This window comes from Tursiops truncatus, chromosome X (assembly GCF_011762595.2).
Source record: "Tursiops truncatus isolate mTurTru1 chromosome X, mTurTru1.mat.Y, whole genome shotgun sequence".
In the NCBI taxonomy this organism is placed as follows: domain Eukaryota; kingdom Metazoa; phylum Chordata; class Mammalia; order Artiodactyla; family Delphinidae; genus Tursiops; species Tursiops truncatus.
Window position 1 is genome coordinate 14281096 of NC_047055.1, and position 19300 is coordinate 14300395.

At 37.9% G+C, this 19300-nt stretch overlaps 1 non-coding gene and 1 pseudogene across 1 annotated transcript; one reads left to right on the top strand and one right to left on the bottom strand.

The window, feature by feature from the left end:
• Positions 1-19300, bottom strand: part of LOC109547282 (transmembrane 9 superfamily member 2-like) — an 83131-nt pseudogene that overhangs the window by 24457 nt on the left and 39374 nt on the right.
• On the top strand, positions 5489-5616 carry LOC117310473 (small nucleolar RNA SNORA31). Its single transcript, XR_004524618.1, has one exon. It is a non-coding gene; the product is annotated as a small nucleolar RNA SNORA31 (small nucleolar RNA).

The following is a 19300-nucleotide window of genomic DNA, read 5'->3' on the forward strand; positions in this document are numbered from 1 at the left end:
GGTACATGACTCTTTTTGAATTATGGTTTTCTCAGGGTATATGCCCAGTAGTGGGATTGCTGGGTCACATGGTAGTTTTATTTTTAGTTTTTTAAGGAACCTCCATACTGTTCTCCATAGTGGCTGTATCAGTTTACATTCCCACCAACAGTGCAAGAGGGTTCCCTTTTCTCCACACCCTCTCCAGCATGTATTGTTTGTAGATTTTTTGATGATGGCCATTCTGACCGGTGTGAGATGATATCTCATTGTAGTTTTGATTTGCATTTCTCTGATGACTAATGATGTTGAGCATTCTTCCATGTGTTTGTTGGCAATCTGTATATCTTCTTTGGAGAAATGTCTATTTAGGTCTTCTACCCATTTTTGGATTGGGTTCAGGAACAAGACAAGGTTGCCCACTCTCACCACTATTATTCAACATAGTTTTGGAAGTTTTAGTCACAGCAATCAGAGAAGAAAAAGAAATAAAAGGAATCCAAATTGGAAAAGAATAAGTAAAGCTGTCACTGTTTGCAGATGACATGATACTATACATAGAAAATCCTAAAGATGCTACCAGAAAACTACTAGAGCTAATCAGTGAATTTGGTAAAGTAGTAGGATACAAAACTAATGCACAGAAATCTCTGGCATTCCTATACACTAATGATGAAAAATCTGAAAGTGAAATTAAGAAAACACTCCCATTTACCATTGCAACAAAAGGAATAAAATATCTAGGAATAAACCTACCTAAGGAGACAAAAGACCTGTATGCAGAAAATTATAAGACACTGATGAAAGAAATTAAAGACGATACAAATAGATGGAGAGATATACCATGTTCTTGGATTGGAAGAATCAACATTGTGAAAATGACTCTACTACCCAAAGCAATCTACAGATTCAGTGCAATCCCTATCAAACTACCACTGGCATTTTTCACAGAACTAGAACAAAAAATTTCACAATTTGTATGGAAACACAAAAGATCCCGAATAGCCAAAGCAATCTTGAGAAAGAAAAACGGAGCTGGAGGAATCAGGCTCCCTGACTTCAGACTATACTACAAAGCTACAGTAATCAAGACAGTATGGTACTGGCTGAAAATCAGAAATAGAGATCAATGGAACAGGATAGAAAGCCCAGAGATAAACCCACACGCATATGGTCACCTTATCTTTGATAAAGGAGGCAAGAATATACAGTGGAGAAAAGATAGCCTCTTCAATAAGTGGTGCTGGGAAAACTGGACAGCTATGTGTAAAAGAATGAAATTAGAACACTTCCTAACACCATACACAAAAATAAACTCAAAATGGATTAAAGACCTAAATGTAAGGGCAGATACCATCAAACTCTTAGAGGAAAATTAGGCAGAACACTCTATGACATAAATCACAGCAAGATCCTTTTTGACCCACCTCCTAGACAAATGGAAATAAAAACAAAAATAAACAAATGGGACCTAATGAAACTTCAAAGCTTTTGCACAGCGAAGGAAACCATAAACAAGATGAAAAGACAACCCTCAGAATGGGAGAAAATATTTGCAAATGAAGGAAATGACAAAGGATTAATCTTCAAAACATACAAGCAACTCATGCAGCTCAATATCAAATCCATTTTTTTTACTGTCCATGTATATGCCACGAGGCACTGAAATTCTCTGGTACCTATCACATTCTAAGAAATAAGAATCCCAGTACCTTATGATTCTCTCTCTCATGTACCTAAGAGAGCCCCTAAACCTCTTGAGGGAAACATGTTCTTTGTATCATGCCTGGTTTTATTGCTTTTAAACTGCATTCAGTTCTACTAACAGAACTAGGAAACTGAATATGTCTTGCATTTTAAATTATTTATGATTCAGTCATTTACTGAGCACTTACTCTCTATAAGCACTCATACTTCATACAAGGCACTGGGCTACACACTGTGAAAGATACAGAAATGAGTAAGACATAGTACTGACCCTCATGAGTCTTTGAATGTAAAATGAGAGATAAGACATATCACAAATAACTCCAATCTAAGAAATACTGTTGTAAGTGTTGTAATAATGGTAATAGACATTGTACAATTTCAAAACATGAAAGTTGTAGTATTTGAGCTAGAAATTAAAGAATGAACAGAAATTTGTCATTGGAAAATTGGAACGAAGGGATTACAAATAGATGGAATAGCTTGAGCAAAGGCATGATAATAGAAGAAAACAGTAGCTAATAACCACAGCTACCATTCATTAAGCACTTATTATGTGCTAGGCACTGTTCCAAATGCTTTAATACATTATCCCATTTAATCTTCATAACAACCATATGAAGTAGATAATACTATTATTTCCATACTGCAGATGAAGAAGCCTAAGATTAGAAAGGTAATAATATTAGTAAATGATATTAGTAAATATTATTTAAAACTCCTTTTTTGGCTATCAAATTTAAAAGACAGCTGCATAATGCAGTAATTATAAATCTGTGTTGATGAGCATACAAAGCATTAAGATGGAATTTGTATGACAATAACAGCACAAAGGAGGGAGGAGGGAAAGGAGCTATATACGAGCATATAATATTTTTAATAATATTGAAATTAAGTTGGTACTAATCTGAACTAGATTGTTATAAATTGAGACATTAATTGTAATCTATAACATAACCACTAAAAAGAAGCTCAAAATAATAGTAAAAGAAAGGACAAGGGAATAAAAATAGTACACTAAAAATATCTATTTAACACAGTAGAGGGCAGTAATGAAGGGACAAAAAAGACCTAAAATTTATAGAAAGAAAATAGCAATATATCAGATGTAAATCCTACCTTATCAATAATTTCATTAAATGTACATGGATGAAATATTCCAATTAAAAGGCACAGGTTGGCAAAAGGAACCCCCCCCAAAAATGATCCAAATAAATATATGATGTCTACAAGAGACACAATTTTGATTCAGAGACACAAACAGATTGAAAGTAAAAGGATTTTACATACGGTTGACACTTGAACAAAATGGGTTTGAACCGCACGGGTCCACTCATACATGGATTTTTTTCCAATAAATACATACTACAGTGCTATACAATCTGCTATTGGTTGAATCCGTGGATGCAGAATCGTGGATAGAGAGGGCTGACTCTAAAGTTATACACAGATTTTTGACTGTGCAGGTGGTCAGGGCCCCTAGTCCCCATGTTGTTCTAGGGTCAACTGTATACAGATATATCATGCAAACAGTAACCAAAAGAGAGCTAGAGTGGCTATACTTCTAACAGACAAAATATATTTGACTTTAAGACAAAAAGCATTATGAGAGGTAAAGAAGGACTTTTATAACAATAAAAGTATCAATCTATCAAGAATATATAACAATTGTAAACATATATGTACCTAACAGCAGAGCCCCAAAAATATATGAAGCAAAAACTGACAGAACTGAAGGAAGAAACAGACAATCCAACAATGATAGCTGGAGACTTGAATAAACACTTTCAATAATGGATAGAACAACTAGACAGAAGATCAACAAGAAAATGAAAGACTTTAACAACACTGTAAACCTCCTAGACATAACAGACATCTATAGAACACTCCACCCATTGACAGCAGAATACACATTCTTCTCAAGTGTACATGGAACATTCTCCAGGATAGACCATATGTTAGTCCATAACACAAGTCTCAATAAATTTAACAGTTCTGAAATCACCCAAAGTCTAATGTAATTGAAAGGAATTAAAGAAGACCAAATAAATGAAAAGACATCCTGTATTCATGAATTGGAAGACTTAATATTGTTAAGATGGCAATATCCCCCAAATTGATCTACAGATTCCATGTAGTCTTATCAAAATCCTAGTCAGCTTTTTGAAGAAATTGAAAAGCCCTTCCTAAAACTCACATGGAAATGCAAAGTTCCAGAACAGCCAAAATAATCTTGAAAAAGAACAAAGCTGGAGGACTCCCACTTCCTAATTTCAAAATGTATTAAAAGCTACAGACTAAAATCAAGACTATGGGTGGGATTCCCTGGTGGTCCAGTGGTTAAGAATCCACCTTCCAATGCAGGGGACGCGGGTTCGATCGCTGGTTGGGGGACTAAGATCCCACATGCCGTAGGATCTATGCCCATGCGCTGCAACAACTGAGCCTGTGTGTCACAACTAGAGAGCCCACATGCCACAACTACAGAGCCCACGCGCTCTGGAGCCCATGTGCCACAACTAGAGAGAAGCCCATGTGCCACAATGAAGAGCCTGCACACCACAACAAAAGACCCCACATGCCACAACTAAGACCCAACACAGCCAAAAATAAATAAATAAATAAATAGATTAGAGATCATCTCAGAGATTACAAATACACAAAAAGGAGCAACAAATTTATAAAAAAAGGAAAAAAGGGGCTTCCCTGGTGGCGCAGTGGTTGGGAGTCTGCCTGCCAATGCAGGGGACGTGGGTTCATGCACCAGTCCGGGAGGATCCCACGTGCCGCGGAGCGGCTGGGCCCATGAGCCATGGCCGCTGAGCCTGCACGTCCAGAGCCTGTGCTTCGCGGCGGGAGAGGCCACGGCAGTGAGAGGCCCGCGCACTGCAAAAAAAAAAAAAAAAAGGAAAAAAGACTACGGGTACTGGTCTAAGGATAGACATATAGACTAATGGAATAGGAGTGAAAGTTCAGAAATAAACCCACAGATTTATGGACACTTCATTTTCAATAAGGGAATCAAGACAAATCAATTGGAGCAGAAGAGTCTTTTCAACAAATAATGTCAGGACAACTGGATATCCATGTACAAAAGAATGAAGTTAGATCCCTACCTCACACATATACAAAAATTAACTCAAAATGGATCAAAGACCTATATTTAAGATGTAAAACTAGAAGACTTTTATATGAAAACATAAGCATAAATTTTATTCTTCTTTTTTTGCGGTACACGGGCCTCTCACTGTTGTGGCCTCTCCCGTTGCGGAGCACAGGCTCCAGACGCACAGGCTCAGCAGCCATGGCTCACGGGCCCAGCTGCTCCACGGCATGTGGGATCTTCCCAGACCGGGGCACGAACCCGTGTCCCCTGCATCAGCAGGTGGACTCTCAACCACTGCACCACCATGTAAGCCCAAGCATAAATTTTAATGGCCTTGGATTAGGCTTCTTAAATATGACACCTAAAGCACAAGCAACCAAAGAAAAAGTAAATAAAGTGAATGTCATCAAAATTTTAAAGTTTTGCACTTCAAAGAACACTATCAAGAAATTGAGATGACAATTCACAGAATGGAAGAAAATACTTACAAATCATATACCTGATAAGCAACTAGTAACCAAAATATATACAGAACTCTTACAATTCAACAATAAAAAGAAAAATAATCCAATTTAAAAACGGACAAAGGATTTGAATAGACATATTTCTAAAGAAGATATGCAAATGACCAATAAGCACATGAAAAGATGCTCAATATCATTAGTCATCCAAAAGTGTAAATTAAAACTACAATGACCGCATCCACTGATAGACCTTGAACAATCCGCTGTTGTTCTTTTGGTTTGCACTGGGATGCAAAAGAAAAATCCCTGCGCTTTCTGTCTGTCTTCGTGGCAGCCCAGATTGAATAGGGGAATACATTTGCAGCCTAGCAATGTTAAATATTTTCATATTGGAAAGGTGGTAATGGGGTCTTAAAAAAAAAAAAAAAAAAAAAAAAAAAAAAAAAAAAACTACAATGAAAGATCACTTCATAATAATTAGGATGGCTATAAGCAAAAACAGTAACAAGTGTTGACGAGGGTGTAGAGAAATTGGAACCCTCATACATTGCTGGTGGGAATGTAAAATGGTACAACAACTTTTGAAAATAGTCTGGTGGTCTCTCAAAATAGTAAGCATAGTGACATATGACCCAGTAATTCTACTCCCAGGTATATACCCAGTATCTACCCAGTAGAACTGGAAGCATATTTTCACTCAAAACATCACATACAAATGTTCATAGCAACACTATTCATATTATCCAAAAGGTGAAAACAGCCCAAATGACCATCAACTTATGAATGGGTAAACAAAAAGTGGTATATTGATACAATGGAATACTGTTCAATCATAAAAGGAATGAAGTAGTGATACATGCTATAACATGGATGAACTCTGAAAACATTATGCTAAGTGAAAGAAGTCAGACACAAGAGGCCACACTTTTTATGATTCCATTTATATGAAATGTCCAGAAGAGGCAAGTCCACAGAGACAGAAATTAGATTAGTAGATTGCCAGCTGAAAAATTCCAATGGCGTTTTTCACAGAGATAGAAAGAGCAACCGTAAAATTTGTATGGAACTGCAAAAGACCCCGAATAGCCAAAGCAATCTTGAGAGAGAAGAATAAAACTGGAGGCATCACATTTCCTGATTTCAAACTATACTACAAAGCTATGGTAATCAAAATAGTATGGTACTGATATAAAAATAGACACATAGACTAATAGAACAGGATTAAGAGCCCAGAAATAAATCCCTGCATATACTGTCAACTAGTATTTGACAAGGGAGCCAAGAAATTGATAAGTGCTGTTGAGAAACTGAATAACCACATTCAGAAGAATAAAATTGGATCCCTATTTTATACCACTCACAAAAATTAACTCAAAATGGATTAAAGACTTAAACATAAGACCTGAAACCATAAACTCCTAGAAGAAAACATAGGGTCAAAACTCCTTGACATTGGTCTTCACACAATTTTTTGGATATGACACCAAAAGCACAAGCAACAAAAGCAAAACTTAAGAAGCAGAACTACATCTAACTAAAAACCTTCTGTACAGCAAAGGAAACAATCAATAAAATGGAAAGACAACTTACAGAATGTGAGAAAATATTTGCAAATCATATATGTGATAAGGAGTTAACATCCAAATTATATAAAGAACTCACACAACTCAATAGCAAAAAAACAATCTGGTTGACAAATAGGCAGAGGACCTGAATGCACACTTTTCCAAAGAAGACATACAGATGGCCAACAGACACATGAAAAGACGCTCAACATCACTAATCATCAGGGAAATGCAAATCAAAACCACAGTGAGATATCACCTCACACCTGTCAGAATGGCTATCACCAAAAACAAGAGATAAGAAGTGTTGGCGAGGATGTGGAAAAAAAGGAACCCTCGTGCACTCTTGATGGGAATCTAAATTGGTACAGGCACTAAGGAAAACAGTATGGAGGTTCACCAAAATTTTTAAAATAGAATTACCATATGATCCAGCCATGCCACTTCTGGGTATATATATAAAGGAAATGAAAACAGGATCTCAAAGGGATAGCTGCACTCTCATGTTCATTGCAGCATTTTTCACAACCTACTCAAGGCCTCATTAATTAGAAAGGGGCAGAATTGGGAAATGGACCCCTATGTGTACAGAGCATAGGGTGTGTGTGTGTGTGTGTGTGTGTGTGTGTGTGTGTGTGTGTGTGACGCTAAAGCCTATGCCGGTAGCCTCTAATGCTACCTCTCCACTTCAAAATATGGTTATGAGTTGTTGTTATTGTTGTTTATCATTAAATTATTTAAAAATAGGTAATGCATGCATATGGCACACAATGTGAAAAGTAAAAAGAAACAGAGAAACAGTGAAAAATAAGTATAAAATAGTCTCCTTCTCACTCTTGTCCCCCAGCCACCCAGGAGACAACCACTGTTAACAGTTGCTTTTCAAATTAAAAAAAAATTTTATTTTCACAAAAGTGGTTTGCCCCTGCATCATTTCATAGCCCATGTAACCCTGAGCCATGTTATTATGGATTCCTACTCTAATTTTTAGATTTTTCTGTGTAAAACATTCTTCAAAATTGATCCCATAGAAAACATGATAAAAACAGCTCATAGTGCATTGCAAATGCTAATGCTTTTCAGACATTAATTGTTCAGTTTAGCTAATCAAGCTTAGTGACACAGCATATTCTAATTCTCTTACATTTTCTAGTTCAATGACGTAACTTCTTTTTACAATAAGATGGAACATCTGTCTGATGAAAAATGGGCCATTATTATTCATCTGAAGCCACGAAGGCAGTTTCAGGGGAGATTTACATTTATTTCCTCTACAGTGCCTAGCATAATGCATTAAATATAGTCAAAAACAAAAACAAGACAAAATTTTTTAAAAACACAATAAATATGTTGAATGAGTAACTAAATAATGAAGAGAATAGTACATGGTTTGTTGACTAGTTCTTGCCTGCAATATCCCTTGCATGACAATCCAGTATAATGACTTTAGCACAATGGCACTTTGTTGCCAAAGTTATTCAATTTCAGATTCATCTGAGTCTTGAACTTGAAGCAACAAATATCTGAAATATTGTCAAGGACATTGCTTTCTTACATAAATATATTAAAGCATTCACCTCAGGAAAGACCACCCATTCTAGTTCCCTTGAAAAGAGTTATAGAAAAAGCAGATGGCTGTATTCAAGGTGGTAAGGGGGAGGGGAGTGCATTGTCCTTATTTTAAATAAGTCAAAAACTGCGGTACATGTATTTGATGTGTAAACTTATGATGTTCAGTCTTTTCAATGATACTACCTTTTCCCTGGAGTTTAGGAAAAAACAAGCCACATGTAGATAAAAGATTATGAGCCTACTGAATATATCATCTATCACTGCATTGAATTGTTTATGGCATTATACTCAGTCACAGAGCATTTGTTCTCATTTTGTCACTAATTAGTATATAATATAACTGAATTTACTATGTATAAGTTTCATTATAGGACTTCCGCTATTGTGACACACTCTAGCATCAAGGACATGGGAATTTTACAACAAAAGAAAATTAAAGTACCACATAACAGTTAAGATATAATCCACTACTTTTTCCTTAAAAAAAAAAACTTGTCCTTCAGAACATATCAAGGAAAGAATTTTTTTTAATGGAACTTGCTATGGACTGAATTGTGTCCCCCAAAATTCATATGTTGAAACCCTAATCCCTAATGTGACAGTATTTGGAAATGGGGCCTTTAGGGAGTGATAAGGTTTACATGAGGTCATGAGGGTGCGGTCTTCATGATGGCATCAGTGCCCTTATAAGGAGAGACACCAAAGAGTTCTCTCTCTCTCTCTCTCTCTCTTTTCCCTTGCCATGTGAGGACACAGCAAGAAGGCAGCTAGCAGCAACCAGGAAGAGAGTGCTCACCAGGACCCGACCCTGTTGATGCCCTGATCTTGGGCTTCCCAGTCTCCAGAACCGTGAGAAAATAAATGTCTGTTGTTTAAGCCACTCAGTCTATGGTATTTTGTTATGGCAGCCCAAGCTGACTAAGAAAAAACATATTAAAGAATTTGGAGATAAAACCTTAAGCAAGTCAGCACCTTATCAGTGAGGTATTATGGGAAGAGCACTGGACGGGATGTAAGGGGTGCGTTCGGTTATATACAGCCTGGGCTTCATGACTGACTTCTTGTGTGACCTTAAACATGCTGGTTCCACATCTCTATAATTAGGGGACTGGATGAGCTCCCATTATGGCCACTGTGCAGCACCACCCCGACTCCCACTCTGACCATGACTGTGCCTGGGGACTATAGTCACTAATGACACTGCAGTAACTAGGTGAGACATGAAGAAATAATCACTGAAGGCAAGGACGAAGAGAATAACACAATGTAGTGTATAAATTGCCACTCTAACATGATATATAAGGCAAGATGCATAACTGAGATGAGCATTTATGAAACCTGCTTCAAAAACAAAGATCAAAATGGAATACCGCAGCACCATCGCCATCTCTTTGTACTAGGGTTTAAGATGTACAGAAAGATGAAAAGAATGCAGATACACCAGAAAAAGAATGCTGAAGCCACAGAAAAAACAGTGGTCATTCAACTCCTTTCCACTCTTCATTATCGTGTAAAATGATTTTTCCAAGATAAAGTATAAGAAAGGGGCTTCCCTGGTGGCACAGTGGTTAAGAATCTACCTGCCAATGCAGGGGACACGGATTCGAGCCCTGGTCCAGGAAGATCCCACATGCTGTGGAGCAACTAAGTCCGTGCGCCACAAGTATGGAGCCTGTGCTCTAGAGCTCACGAGCCACAACTGCTGAAGTCCACGTGCCACAACTACTGAAGCTCACATGCATAGAGCCCACGCTCTGCAACAAGAGAAGCCACCGCACTGAGAAGCCCATGCACCGCAACAAAGAGTAGCTCCCACTCACCACAACTAGAGAAAGCCTATGTGCAGCAACGAAGACTCAACTCAGCCAAAAATAAATAAATAAATAAATAAAGTTATTTTAAAAAAAGGTATACGAAAGAGTATAATTGCGTAGAGAAAAGAGAATGTGAGATACCAACCCAGGACACAGTAGTGCCGTCAGCAAAAAATTTGTCTTCCACTTAATACCTCTAAATGCTGAGGAAGTAAAGGACAGAAGAGTTACTGGAGCAACTGGATTTAGTCCACTTTACAAATACTGTATAGTAACTAACACACAACTACATTTTGCTAGGTCAGCTAAAATTCCCCATGCAATTTCTGAATTTTTAATTTTACAGCTTTTTAATTTCTACATTTAACACACCAACTTACTGGAATAATAATAGTTGCAATGCTTACTCATATACATCTTAGCAGATACGTATCCAGCAGAGGTTCCCAGAAGGACCCATAACAGAATAGCACTGGTCATTAAAGCACCTCGATTGGCAGGGGAAAGGAAACCAAGACAGGCCAGAACTAAAGGCACAAAAGAGAAATATCAAACCAGTGACAATAATGGCCTCAAAAGCACATAGGACTTTATAATAAAGACAACCTTATGAAGGTATTTTTATGAAACAGCATACAAGGAAATTCTCTGATGTTATTCTCTTAGCTAATTTTTTTGACAATTTTTTCTTAATGAAAAAGTCTGATTTTCCATACAAGGCAAATGATATGTTTTCAATTTAGCCTTTAATCTCACTGTTTAAATCAAAATTAAACAAAAGATCTTCCCCTTCCCTACTCCAGTAGTCACTGCATAAACAGCAAATCATTTTTCCCACAAAAATTTCCTTCTGTTTCCTTTTATTCAAGGTAAGGGGGAAAAAATCAAAGGGAGACTTGGTCTCAGGAAAATATAACCTTAAGAGCTAAATCTTGAAATTATCACTGACATCTGAAACAGCTAATAAGCCATTTATTTACAGCAGCTTTGTTTGTGAAAATCAGCACTCTGGTTATCAAAAACTGACAAACTCCATTTTTAGTTGCTAAATGAAGGCAGCCAGAGTTCCTCAGCCACTGTAAGCCTACTAACGATGCCATTGCGCTTATACATTTAAAGACCAGCACTCAGGCTTGCCACAGCATTTCAAAATGCTAGTCTTTGAATTATAACTCCCTGAGTTCATTTAAAATATGATTCTACCCACATGCTGATTTTCAAGAACGCATCTACCTTGCAAAGCAAGGAACAAGTGTATTGGACATTACAATAAATTACTCAAAACTGAAGAAGCTATGAAAGTTCCTTGATATAGGAACATATTCAGACTCATATCCTTAATTTGAGAAGAAAGAAATATAAGTACTATAAAACACACATTTCCTTAAACTTTAGGGTAGAATTTTCAAGGTTCTTTTGTACACATGAATCAAAGTTTAACATGTTAGCAGCTCACTAAGAATGTTGAAGAAGACACATATTGATCTGAGATTACTCACATAAAGTAATAAATGTCATAATCAAAACTTGTGTTCTTGACCCAGGAAAACTGACAGCAACATTCCACTCCATGGAGGTCTGAATACATCCCCATGAACCAGCTTCCAACCAAATTCCTTCTGGGCGTCTTCCTGCATATGAGAAAGTCTTTAATAAACACGGGAGTTACTAGGACAGAAAGTTACAAGAGCTCTGAAAGTTAGAGAAAAATGAATTTTCCTCTAGAGACAGACTAGCTGGAAACCAATATGGCTCATTTTGGATGCAGTAGGTCTCTGGCAGGTATGTGACTCTGCCATACAAATGAGCTATTCCCTTCCCTTAAGTTTTGCATTGGAGGGAGTGTGTTAATTATATAAAGGACACAACTGGCTTGATTTTCATGAAGAAAGCAACACGATTTAACATACATAAAAGATTCAACCAAGGGACTTCCTGGTGGCACAGTCGTTAAGAATCCGCCTGTCGATGCAGGGGACAAGGGTTCAATCCCTGGTCCGGGAAGATCCCACATGCTGCGGAGCAACTAAGCCCGTGTGCCACAACTACTGAAGCCTGCGTGCCTAGAGCCCGTGCTTCACAACAAGAGAAGCCACCACAGTGAGAAGCCCGCGCACTGCAACAAAGACCAACGCAGCCAAAAATAAATAAATAAATTTAAAAAAAAAGATTCAACCAATTCTATAGAAATTAAACGTTCATCAATACACAAATGATTACAAGAGTCAAAACAGTATAAATCGATAAAACTAAATTTACCCTAAATTGTAGTATTTTGCAGTGTTTCGTATACTTATCTCATGCTGCAAATTAATGAAAATCTTAAATAATGATATTTTGAAAGGTCAGAAACATGAAAAGGAATATAACCAAAGAGTTGATAGCAAATAACTCTCTAATAAACTTACCTGTACTTTTTAAGAATCAACACAACACTCTGTACTTTGATTCAGCATAATATGCAAAATTACTAGACATCAAAATGCATTGTATTCAAGGTGTTATACTCTAAGTAGAAATATAACATTGAGAACTGGGCAAAGCAGGCACTCAAATATTTGCTGAATCAAATATGTACATTTTTACTTACGGGAAAACTCATCTAATTATATCTGATAATATCTTTATGGAGAGTCCTTAATATGATCATAGCCACCATTCCAGATAAGAAGACAGCAATAACAATGGAATTCATAATACTAGAAAACATAAAGAAGGAAAAAGAGAAGTTAAATCTCAAGTTTCTTATTTGAATACTAAAAAGAAAATGTGTGCACACGTAAAAGAAAGACATTCAAATTATCATTATGTCGATCAGTTTTCTAAGGTTAAATGTGGATCAAAGGCTGAATACATCAATATATTAAATGAACTTAAAGCTCTATCACAAGGGGCTTCCCTGATGGCGCAGTGGTTAAGAATCCGCCTGCCAGTGCAGGAGACACGGGTTCGAGCCCTGGTTCGGGAAGATTCCCACATGCCACGGAGCAACTAAGCCCATGCACCACAACTACTGAGCCTGTGCTCTAGAGCCCGTGAGTCACAACTACTGACGCCCGTGTGCCTAGAGCCCGTGCTCCGCAACAAGAGAAGCCACCGCAATGAGAAGCCTGCGCACCGCAACAAAGAGTAGCCCCTGCTCGCCGCAACCAGAGAAAGCCCGCGAACAGCAACGAAGACTCAACGCAGCCAAAAACAAATAAATAATTTTTTTTAAAACAAAACTCTATCAGGGCTTCCCTGGTGGCGCAGTGGTTGAGAGTCCGCCTGCCGATGCAGGGGACGCAGGTTCGTGCCCTGGTCCGGGAAGATCCCAAATGCCACGGAGCGGCTGGGCCCGTGAGCCATGGCCGCTGAGCCTGCGCGTCCGGAGCCTGTGCTCCGCAGCGGGAGAGGCCACAACAGTGAGAGGCCTGCGTACCGCAAAAAAAAAAAAAAAAAATCAGTAGAAGCAACACTATTCTTAAGGTTATTTTAGAACTTTGTAAGAGTACATTCCCAAAAAGAAACAAGGGGAAATGAATAAGATCAGGAACACAGACGTAGTTCCAGAACATGAAACTGAGAATGGAAGTTCAGGAATCAATGTTGAATTGATGACTGACTGATTGACTTCTTAGCTGATGGACTAAGGCTTTTAACTCTATCAAGTCTTTATCAAGCTTCAGGGTAAAGACCCCATGGACCACTTACCTACCATCTCTTACATACTGTTTCCAAAACTGAATCTTAAAATCTATGCCCAAATCAAAATCAAGACCTTCTGCCATCCCACTGCCCAGACAAATCCAGACACATCAAAAAAGTTTCACCAGAATCTATGAAAAGGCCAGCACTGTTTTAGAAAAATGCCATTAAGATAATGTCTAAAATATCTGTTAAATGTCATAAGTAAATTAGCTTGAGACAGAAACTAAAGTACATTTATTGTTACATTATAAATATTAATACTACTAGAGATTAGCCCCACAATCTATCTGGATGCCCTTCGCTTTCACAACCCCTTTAAAGAAAGCATTTAAATAAATTTTATCCAGGGACTTCCCTGGTGGTCCAGCAGTAAAGAATCCGCCTTACAATGCAGGGGATGTGGGTTCCATCCCTGGTCAGGGAACTAAGATCCCACATGTCGTGGAGCAACTAAGCCCACGTACCACAACTACTGAGCTCGTGCGCCTCAACTAGAGAGCCTGTGTGCCGCAAACTACAGAGCCTACGCACTCTGGAGTCCATGCACCACAACTAAAGAAGAGAAAACCCGCACACCGCAACTAGACAGAAGACCACAACAAAAGATCCCGCATGCCTCAATGAAGATCCCATGTGCCACAACCAAGACACAATGCAGCCAATAATAAATAAAATAAATGATAAGTAAATCTTTAAAGAAATAATAAGTAAATAAAGTTTATCTGAAGAGAGTTCTGGGTGGTGTGACAAAATGGGACCTGGACTATTGCCCAAAGAGAAGATTTTCTAGAAAAGCTACAGTATGATAATAATAATGAGGAGGAGAAGGAGGTAGAGGAGAAGGAAGAATAAGGATAGAAACAGGAGGAGAAGGGGGTGCTATTCTCACTTTAAAGGCAATAGCACTGTAAATCAACTATACTTCAATAAAATAAAATTTTTTTAAAATAAAGGCAATGGCATATAAGGAAAATCATCACCTCAGAAGACCATACTCATAGAATCACACCTTTCCTTACTTTCATCTTTATCTTTATAGTCTTCTTCCATCCAAAACTGGTTTATTATAGGATATGAGGATAACGGGGAAAAAATACTACATACACAGGTTCACCTATTTCTCGTCGGCTTCTCTGATCAGTCTCCTAAGTTACTAACTGAAGATCCTACTCTTGTCAGCGCTTTATGACAGCCCCAATCATCACGTTCTCAGTTGGTCCATCCTTCGATTTCATGTTGAAACTACTCCTTCCACAGTCATGAAGGACTCCTAACTCTGTGGTCTGTCCTGTTGATTCCTGAGGAATCAAGTCCCTTCACTCTGAATCCACTAGAATATAAGCTTCCTGCGAGCAGAAGCCTGTTGGCCTTATGCACCGCCATGTCTGAGAGCCTCTCCTAGTGCTTGGCACCCTAATAGGGATGAAAAAGAATATGTGGAGAATGAATCCACCTTCACTCACAGACATTATCTCAACACAGTCCTCTCGTCTATATGACCTGCCTTGACCACTTGCAATGTTTTGGTTTCTCAATCTTTTCATCTTTCTCTGCTCTCTTCCCAGTCTTTCATGACATCCTGACTTTCCTCCACCCCAGCTGGTTACTCCTTTCTCTTACACTCTAGTCTGCTCAGACTTTGACCCCACAAATGAAAGCGTCTCTCCTGTTTTCATTCCATCTTTTGCACAGTGTCCACTGCCACAGCCCTATCCTGCCTACTTCCCAGCATGGACTACTCTTTACGTGCAGACATCTTATCTCTAGGACATCTCAGCCTTCTCCTTCCCCTCAGCATAAACATTAGTATATTTAAAACAGATTTTCCTTTTTTCTTTCTCTTTGCATATGTGGAGATGTGGGGGAGAGGAAGGAGAAGGGAAATTAGCCACAGAGAAGAAAAAATGTCACTCAAGATCATCTTGGATGGGGGTGGGGGGAGGGGGAACTGGATGAAGGTGGTCAAAAGGTACAAACTTGCAGTTATAAGATGAAGTACTAGGGATATAATGTACAACATGGTTAATATAATTAACACTGCTGTACGTTATGTATGAAAGTTGTTAAACAGTAAATCCTAAGAGTTTTCATCACGAGGAAAAAATCTTTTTCTATTTCTTTAATTTTGTATCTATAGGAGATGATAGATGTTCACTAAACTTACTGTGGTCATCAATGTAAGTCAAATCATACAGTACTTTAAACTCATACAGTACCGTATGTCAATTATATCTCAATAAAACTAAAAGGAAAAAAAGATCATCTCTGGTGACAAAATAATTTTTAAAATACATATATGTATGTATGTGTGTGTGTGTTTGTATACATTTCCTACCGGGAAGCTGCTTATTCTTTATTTCATAAAGTGCTTACCTAAACCACTGAATGCTGGTATGAGACATGGACTCCAAAATATAATCCCATCTAGAACCCCACTCGATATGTTTGTTTTCCTAAAAACAAAAATACAAAATCACATGACCAAACTTTAACTGACTTTTTACTGGTTATAATCCTAAAACAGGCAGAAAGTTATTGTGCCTGTACTTTCTCTATTTCTTTACTGCTAACTTCATGGAATCATGCAATCTAGCCTGATATTTTTATCATTTTTTAATTTACTGATACTCTACCTCATTTCAGAAAGGGACTAGGAAAAAAATAATTTTAGCTTACTGCTGTTCACCAGAAATAGCACCTTTTCACTACTATTTTTCTGTAACCCTAAATCCACCCCATACTTCATTTCCTTTTGTCCAGACCACATTTTCATCTTAATTGCAACTTCATACCATGCTTACAAAGGTATACGTAATGTCACTGTACTTTTGTGTGTAAATTTAAAAACGTAGAAACAACCAAAAATTCCCATCAGAATGGGAATAAATAAACTGTGGTAATCCATGCTAAGGAATACTACGTAACCATTAAAAGGTATGATGTGCATCTATAGGTGACAATATGTCTATGAAATAGCATTAAGCGAAAAAAGAAAGGTGAAAAGTATATGGTAAGACAAGTTATGTACAGCAAGATTCCATTCCCCCCACAAAATTATATTCATATTTTGTAGATGCAGACATTTTTCTGGAAGAAAAAATAATGGTTATACTTTTGGAGCGAGAGACTAGAAATTGGGGGGAGGGTACTAAAGGAAGGGAGAATTTTACTTATACATTTTCTATATGGTTTGCAGTCTTCACCACATACAAGTATTACCAATATTATTATTTAAATTGAACTCAGCATTTGAACTAAAAGACAACTTGCATCACTGCAACACACAAAATCCACCTCCTGCAAATAGGTTTATTATTAGGGTATTTTGTTTAATTAGAAAACAGTATTCAATTTCAGTCATTATTTCTTATAGAATATTTTAATATTTTACATTTTTGTATGTTAAGCATTTTGAAATATTTTAGCAATGAATTTATAAAAGTTGTTTTAATACTGTAGTGCTCAGTACAGAACAAAACACAAGAAAATATAATCACCAGCTGTTTCTGCTGGTGTGCAGTCAAACTCAACCTTTCAATAGCTTTCTTATAAAATATCCCCAATAAATGATCTTAAATGATAATCCCCAGTAAACATTTAAACCATTAATGCAGTATTATTACCCCTTAAATTAATGGCATGCTCTTAGAAAAAGGAAAACACTGGTACAAGTTTACCAAGTTATGTTTGAAATGACTTATTATTTAAAATTAGGTATCTTTAAGTGTTTTTTCTGAAGTTTGGGGGTGGGTATGAAGCAAGCCAATATACACTGCTTTAAAAAAAACTGAAATGATGGGTTTTAATTGAACAATGGATTTTAGTTGACACCTGATGACCTGGTGATCATGGTTAACATTATCCATGAAAGGTCAGGTTGACATTATGTGTCTACTGATGTGAGCTATCACTTTTGTGGTCTTCCTGTCGAGAATCCATGGCCTGAGCCTGGTCATGAAGAACCATCAGACAGACCCAGGTTGATGGTCATCCTACAGACTGTAAGGTCTGTACTCTTCAAAAATTTTAAGAGGGACTTCTCTGGTGGTGCAGTGGTTAAGAATCTGCCTGCCAATGCAGGGGACACGAGTTCGAGCCCTGGTCCGGGAAGATTCCACATGCCGTGGAGCAACTAAGCCCGTGCACCACACTACTGAGCCTACGCTCTAGAGCCCGTGAGCCACAACTACTGAGTCCACATGCCACAGCTACTGAAGCCTGTGCTCTAGAGCCCTTGAGCCACAACTACTGAGCCTTCGTGCCACAACTACTGAAGCCTGTGCGCCTAGAGCCTGTGCTCCGCAACAAGAGAAGCCACCACAATGAGAAGTCCGCACACCACAACGATGAGTAGCCTCCTTTCGCCACAACTAGAGAAAGCCCACACACAGCAATGAAGATCCAACACAGCCAAAAATAAATAAATAAAAAATAAATAATTTTTAAAAAAAATTTCAAGAATATGAAACACAAGAAAAGACTAAAGAACTGGCCCAGTTTGGAGGAGATCAAAAACTAAACATAACATGTAATCCTGGATAGGATAGTGAACCAGAAAGGAGAAAAGTGACATTGTTGGCCAGCTGGTGAAATCTGAATGGATGAATGTGAATCAGATGGTAATGTAATGCCAATATTGATTCCTGGTTTGCATGGTTGTATGCTAGTTATATAGGAGGGTGACCTTGTTTTAGGGAAAGATACTCTGGAGGGTATAGGGGTAATGAGACAACATCTAGCTCTCAAAAGATTCACAGAAAGACTAATGATAATGGACACACACAAAGAAGAGTGAACAATGGAGCAAATGAAGTAAAATGTTAACAATTGGGATGTCTGGTTAACAGAACTACGGGAGTTCTTTGTGTTATCCTAGCAATTTTTCTGTAGTATGAAATTGTTTTGAAATAAACTATTTTTTTAAAACCTATAAGAAACTCTGAATTTATAGAACTGACAAATCCAGGGATAAATACTCATTGTATGAAAGGATTCATCTTAGCCATTTTATTAAAATATTGTTCCTATACTAAAATGTGACTTAATTTTTCAAAATTTGAATTGCATGCATCTCTTCACCAGACTGTCCATCACCGTAAGCAAGTAAACTCATATTAAGCCTTTTAAAAAGGAGTGAAGGGGCTTCCCTGGTGGCACAGTAGTTAACAATCCACCTGCCAATTCAGGGGACACGGTTCGAGCCCTGGTCCGGGAAGATCCCACATGTTGTGAAGCAACTAAGCCCGTGCACCACAACTACTGAGCCTGCATTCTAGAGCCTAGAAGCCACAACTACTGAGTCCATGCACCACAACTAATGAAGCTCGCGCGCCTAGAGCCTGTGCTCCACAACAAGAGAAGCCACCGCAATGAGAAGCCTGCACACCACAACGAAGAGTAGCC